At 41.5% G+C, this 7,508-nt stretch overlaps 1 long non-coding RNA gene across 1 annotated transcript; it reads left to right on the top strand.

Moving 5' to 3' along the window:
- Nucleotides 1–3,242: 3,242 nt before the first annotated feature.
- LOC124675649 lies at nucleotides 3,243–6,565 on the top strand. The gene is made up of 3 exons (XR_006993374.1): nucleotides 3,243–3,469; nucleotides 3,558–5,707; nucleotides 6,221–6,565. It is a non-coding gene; the product is annotated as an uncharacterized LOC124675649 (long non-coding RNA).
- The last annotated feature ends 943 nt before the right edge of the window (nucleotides 6,566–7,508 follow it).

The raw sequence follows: 7,508 nt of genomic DNA on the forward strand, positions 1-7,508 counted from the left end.
GTATATGTATGTGAATGTCAAGTTTGAAACTTGAATAGAAAAGTATGGAACTTCTGAGAAAGAGACAAGGTATCCAAGTAACAATATAAGAACTTGATTTGTACCATTTAAAGAATAAAAGTTCCATTTTCTATTTTTTTGTAGGCACATACGATCATTTTTTCCATAAATTTGCACAAATGAGTATCAAGGTAGTATGTAAATGCGTGGATTGTTTCATTTTTTCTTGAAACATTGAAATAAAAAAATTATTTTAAAAATGGTTCCACCTACACCTGGGTTCGTGGCTATTTTCTTGCTCTACCGGTTTCTTCTTATTACAACATATTGTGATGGAGAAAAAATAGTTTTATCTTGGACATCTCACAACATATAGAGAAGATAAAAACAAGTTGTAAATAATGATTATCTCTTAGTGGCATCTCTTGGAATTCATGAGTACATGAATTTAAAATAACATGATTGAAATTATTTTTAAAAGGATAACACCTGGTACAATCAGGATAACTGATTTATCTTTGGGATGAAAGGTATGATCTCTTAGCTAGGAAGAAGTTCTTGTATATTTTGTTCAATAACATGGCATAAATCTTGTTGAATAGGAACCAACATGACATATTTTTTTTTATGTAGGGAGTTGACCACATGTGCCATGTGGTTAATGTCTACAATGTTGAATAAATACAATATTTTTATATGGTAGCATGTTGGTGCATGTTCTATATTGTAGATGTTCATATTTTTTGTATGCAAATTTCTAAAAGGAAGAGAGACGACTTTTTACTAAATTTATACGCGTTGTATTTTTGATGATCGTAGTATTCCATAGTAGCCAACAAAGTCCAGTAAGATTTTTTTTTTGGAAAAGGACGAGTGAGTGTGCACTCAATTATTTTGCATTTTCGATTTAGTTGAAGTCAAAATTTATACACATCAAAATATATTTATGAAAGAATATAAAAAATATAAAATACATAGTATTAGAATCACCATAAAATTTATGCAACTTAGATGAACTTTTACAAAGTTTATACGCGTTATATTTTGAAGAGGGTAGTATTCCATAGTAGCCAAAAAAATCTAGTGACAGTTTTTTTTTTTTTGGGAAAAGACGAGTGACGTGTGTACTCAACTATTTTGCATTTTAGGTTTAGGCAAGGTCAAACTTTATACAATTTAACCATATAAAATCTATAGTATTAGAAATCACCATAAAGTATATTTCATATTTTGTGCATTTGGTATTATGGTGCTTCTATGTTTTCGTATATTTTTATCAAGCTTAATAAAGTTTGACTAAACATAGGGCACGAAATAAATAAAGACGGAGGGAATAATTTGTCCTTTTTCACAAGCAGACATACGGATCATTACCCACTCATGACTCGTAGACGCGCACGGCCTTGTAGTTGTAGACGCCCACGGCCGGATCATGATGTGAGCACCCGTAGCTTGCATGATGCGAGAGCAATTTGCACACGTGGGGCGCCTCCACACCACCCCGGCGGGGTCCTGGTCGACCTAGACGTTGAGTTGTTGTCGGGGGCATCTGTGTACGTCGCCGGTCGAGGCCAGACGACTACTCTTCCGCGGAGGCGACGCCCTATACACCAAGGTTTTAAATAGCGCGCTATTTCTCCGCTAATACCACGCAATAGCATATTTGGAGGGTCTACGCTAAATTTTAGTAATTTTGCTCGCTATGGCGCTATTTGTGAAATAGCATGATATATGTGCTAAAACTTCATAGCGTTAGCGCGCTATTTTTTCAACCTAAGTTGCTTTCACTTTTTCGTGATGATGAACTACAATATGTTGGTTCCTTTTCTAGACTAGTAGAACTTAATATTGCTAATGCTGATGATTCTTAAAAAAGAATTTATATTATGTTGTTGCCTTGTGAAATACTGATGTTAGCCTTCTGAAAAATTAGAGATCTATTTGCTGTATGTGGTTATGTATGTATGATTCAGTCATTTTTTGGACTAAATATCCAACCTTTTTAGCGAAATCCTTTATTTTTAGACTATATTTAATTTTTTTTTTCAAAACGCTATTTAAAATATAGCACGAAATTAGCATGATATAGCGTCCATAGCGTTTGAAGGAGACCGACGCTATTTCATTTAGCACGCTATTTTAAACCTTGCTATACACCCGTCTTTGCGTTGGTGTTCTAACGCTGCCTTTGGGCATGGACTTTTGTGGTCCACTTGCTAACCAGATTCTAGAGAAGGCTGCTCCTCGGTTGCGACATCCACGGTCCCGTAGAAAGAGACTTGTTTCCTGGAACGTATGTAGAAAAATATTCCTCTGTCATTTTTAATGGTGCTTTGGAGGTACGAGAGTATGGATGACATCTCTATAGTTTAAGAGGTTCCAACCTTGATAAGAGACCGGGTAAACCTTTGGTAATATTTCCACAACGGTAAACACCACTAGTGGAGACAAGACATTCAGTCCCGGTCCGTAAGAACCTTTAATCCCGGTTCCCCAATCGCGATCAAATAATCGGGACTAGAGGTGCAATCTTTAGTCCCGGTCCTTCTACCAGCCGGGACCAATGTCCCTCCACGTGGAGGCCGCGGAGCGGGCTGGGGCCAACACCTTTAGTCCTGGCTCGAAACACGGGCCGCGACTAAATAGTCTCTGCTGCGGCAGGAATTAGGACACTTTCTGTGCCGCGGTTTTGTTTTGTTAGGGTTTAGGGTTAGGGCTATCACGGCAGGAATTTGGACACTTTCTGTGCCACGGCAGGAGTTGTGTTAGGAGTTCATTTCAATAGTTTTCGTATATTTCTAAGCGTACAGGTTCGTACATATAAATATATAAGATAACTTGTCTTACGATATTGATCGAGCATATATATATATATATATATATATATATATATATATATATATATATATATGAGAAACTCTATTAGACACCTGGGTGTAGAATTACTTATTCTGCACCTGAGTCGATTAGAGCGAACCAGGCACACGGTCCGTGGCACCCGGCGCGGCTCCCCACGGTTCCATCCCAAACTGATGTAATTTGTTTTTTTATTTCTTTTACATCGACGGTTAATTTGCCCACCGCTACTCTTACCTCGAGCCATAGTAGCATCGTGCACAACCGGTGGTTCTGGAATTTGTGCGAGCGGCTGCACTAGCGATTGCTGCTGGCGACGAGCGGCTCCACCGGCGATTGGAGCCGGCGACGAGCCTGGGATTGCGGCGGGCGGCTGCAGCTGAGGACAGCCGCCAGCGGTTTCGGGGCAACCGCGCGACCTCGCCGGCGCGCGTCCCGGCGGTAGGCTATTTGTGCGGGCGGCCTTGTACCCGGCGGCAACGGGTGGCTCCGTGGTCTCGGCATTTTCATGGGCGAGTGGCGTGGTTTGGTGAGCTCGGTACCCACTATTTTGGCCACCACGGCTGGTGGGATCGGTATTCTTCTCTGCATGCGTTCTTCTACTGCTATCACGGTATGGGGAATCCTCTCACAAAATCATACTCCGTACCTCTTTGCCAGATTTGCTTTTACCAATTTTACCTGGCAATTTTTTGGATCAGGATTTCAGCGGCAGGGGCATGCCATGGAGCTAGGGAAGATCCTTGACTCCTCGTTGTTAGTGTTCCTTACCATGGCTGAGATGGAGTCCGCAACACGCTTGGAGCCAGCGCCGCCGGCTGGAAAAGCAGCGGTTCGTATGCCTTTGGGGTCTCATCGCCGGCTGAAATCGAATATGGCCATCTCACCTCGACACCCCTCTCCATGAGCACCCACCGTCCCCTACCTCCATTAGCCGCTGAAATCAACCACCAGCCTCTGTACCTGAGTTCCCCAACCTGCAGTTCACGTCCAAGATCCAGGACATCCAGATGTCCCCCCCAGGTTTGGTATGAATGATTGTTTTGTCTGTAGCAGCATTCTGGATTGTGAATGACCATGACATAAAATTCTTGTTTTTTCATCTAGTTCTTTATCGATTCTTTGATATGGTGAATTAGTACTATATATGCAAGTTACCACAATTGCGCGATTGACATAGATGAAATAGTGGGTGATCCAGTTTCGGTAGATCCAATTGCATGTACTCTTGTTTATGTTCTTGATTAGATCAATTGGTCAACATAAGCGAAAGAGATTTTAATTCATGTGTATTTTCATGTACGGCAACCAAATTCCTGCTCGGCCCAGAGCGATGCATCACATAATTTGCTTGTTTTAGTTATCACACATGACCTGTTGTTCATGTAACTGCAAATTCGAGTTATATTATTCCAATTAAAGCTGGTGATTGCTTCTTAATACATGTTAAAGGCATCTCGGCATATTTTTTTGTACACAAGTTAAACTAATCGCAGAAAATAAATGCTTTTTTGCCGTTAAGTATGTGAGTGTTCCTAATTGGATAGTTTTCTGTATCAAGAAAATTTTGTTGGCTTGCCTTTTACTGGCCGTTGACAATGATTTATGTGGTTAGCTGTTACTTATAAATAAAGTCACATGAGACAATCTTCCCGTTATGTATAGTCTGAAGATTGATGTCGCATACTCTGTCCTGCCTCTCAGTTATAATCTGAAGAGCTGAATGATCTTCTGCCTTTGTACTAGCCATTTTGAATTGTTTAAAAGTTGCATGGCATCCTAGGTAGTCATATTTTCAATTAAGGTATGCTTGGCAGATAGATTAATTAATCTCCAATTCGGATATGAAATTACTTTAGTTTTTTATGGAACTAAAAGATACTATTTGTAGTGATGATTTTGAATCAATCTCGTAGTTTCTTATACCCGTTGGAAGCATGAAGTCCTATTTATTTTACATCCTTTTGTAGTTCATATACCTCTCTGAGTCTCCGTAGACCAACTGTAGCAAGTTTTTAGAATAGTTCAACTGCAGTTTGTCAGTATCTAGTTTCAAAAGGTATAAAAAAATGCTACTAGCCGGTGGAGTTATATGGTCCTTGCGCCTGTGGTTTGCTAGCCAGTAATACTTCTTATCATTTGATACATTAGTGGCTCTAAAGATAATACATGCTTCGACAATTTATCACTGAAAGGAAATCTTATTTATCAAGTTCCCAGTTCTGCTGGGTATGCAGATTTGACATCTGTTTTGGTACATTCTTACAACAAACCTATGTTGTTAATTGGTCTTTGATTGTTCAAACATATATATGGATAGATAACTAGCCTCATGCTTTCCAGACTGGTTGTTCAATAATATGGACATGTGACCTGAATTATGGACTAGATATGTCCAGCTAACGATATTATGCAGTCCTCCTGTACTTAAGTTAATCTATTTTATCTGTTATCGCATCTATATCTTTTTTACAAGGCTTGGTATGCTGATTTACTTCTTTCTCGGAGCTTGTTCGCACTGCTAGAAGTTCCATGATACTTTGAATCTTGCAACGTCGATTTTGGTCATTACTCCAATGATAAAAAACAATTGTTTCCTAGTGTCGGTTCACGTTGCTACAAACCTAGCATTTGCACGTGTTTGCTACGGAAATCCAAGTTCTGCCATCAGTTTTCAGCCTTTGGCAAATCCTAACAGCCGGCTATCCGTACCACTTTTCAGAATAACTTTAAATCCTAATCTGAATAAATTTTTTACTTTGATGACTCTCAGGGTTTGCCAAAGGCTGGTATTTGGTTGCATTTTCAGGTCTTTCTGCTGCTGGTGACGCTGCAGCTCCGTCTGATGGAGGTGAAGCCGCTATTTTCTTTCTCCCAGCCATCTCAGCGAGTTCCAGTTGACATCTTAGACTCAACATACTTTCTCAGTAGCTTCTGTTAAAAGGTTACGGAAATGCTACCTACATATAACAAGAGAACATGTATCGCTTACACCTGACCTCATGTCCACTAGAAATTGAGTATTTTTATTTCTCGTCTTCCATCATGGGTGAAATAGAATGCAACCATGATTTTTGGAGTATTGCGTGAATGATTTTGGTCATTACTTCAGTGTTTGCACTTTCTTATAATGATGCTCTTTTGACCATTGTTACTTTTCCATCGCAATATGGTTTTGGCTTTGTTATTTCATAGATGCCAACTAAGTACTAACTAACTTTTTTTGTTATCCATCATTGAATGAATTGTCGATTTTTCTTTTCCTTATCGTATGATTCATTAGTCACTAACACATACATTTGGCTAATGTTATTAAAGCAATAATCTTATTTGTCCAATATCTATTTTCTGATGGAGCTTGCAGATTTAACTCCATTTGGCGTATTTTGTAACAAACCTGCAAGAAGAAATGTCATGATCGTGATGAGGCATTCGAGTTCAAGACCGATGATTAGCAAGTGCTTTGAAGGCTTGACATTATAGCGCGGGAAGTCACTGACAAGGTGTTCCTAACTCATGAGGTGTCCTCCAAAATGCCATGCAGCAGAATGAAAACTGCAAAAAATAATTATACCGAGTCATGTAATTCACTATAAGTTTGAAGATTAATTCTTTTATTTTTATTAGCCACGCTGGTTTGTATTTTATGAGCACCTGAGACTATGTGGTAATTCTTTCTGACACATGCATCTACTTTACATTCCTTGAATCAGTGGCATGAGAGATCTTGACGTGGCATCAGCTGTCCCTGCCAATCTTACGCTGTGAGGCAATGTCTTATATCGTCTAATCAAGCAATTTAATCAAGAATGATCTTAAGTTTGGTTAATCAGGCGATGCAATAAAGTATAAATCTTACGTCAGGACATCAGCTCTTAATGAAATAGATTCATCGATAGTTTGCAAAAAGATACTTAGTGGTGCTACGTTCGCCGACGGGTTCCTACGTTGCCTGGAGTTTTTTTACGCTCGTTCACTACTGAACTTCATTACAGCAGTCGTTTGAAAGAAGAAGGCAACAACGCTTGCAGTTTTCTTACGTTAGCGTTGCAGTTTTCTTACGTAGGTGCATCGTGGCCTGGTGGGTGACGCGAGCGCCCGGGGCTGGTTCGGTCTACGCGCGCCGTATTTTTACATCGCAGGCTGGTGGCGCGTGGTGTGGTGCGTGGTTCGGCCCGGGTGGCAGCCTCGGATGTGTTGAGCTAGGCTCATATGGGATGGTGTTTGGTACAATTTGTGGTGAGGTGAGCAGGTCTCACATCAGTTTTACAAAATGGTCCAACTTTTTAGCAAAAAGGGCCCGAAATAAAGAGAGAAAATCAATCAAGTCCTCAAGATCTCATCTCACGCCGTTGACCTGCTGAGCGGCGCGGTGGCCGGAGCTGGGCAGCCTTGGGCAGAGGCGGGCGGCCTTGGGCGACGGCGGGCGGCCTTGGGCGACGGCGGGCGGCGCTGGACAGCGGCGAGCTGCCCTAGGCGACCTTCGGCGGCGCTGGCCGAGCTTGGGCAGCGATGGGCGAGCGGTGTCCAGGGGAGGGGGCGACGGCGGCCAGGGGAGGGAGCAACGGCGGGCGGCGAGCGGTGTCCAGGGGAGGAGGCGACGGCGGCCAGTGCAGGGGGGCGACGGCGGACAGTGCAGGTGGGGCGACGGC

Source organism: Lolium rigidum, chromosome 7 (assembly GCF_022539505.1).
Source record: "Lolium rigidum isolate FL_2022 chromosome 7, APGP_CSIRO_Lrig_0.1, whole genome shotgun sequence".
NCBI lineage: Eukaryota > Viridiplantae > Streptophyta > Magnoliopsida > Poales > Poaceae > Lolium > Lolium rigidum.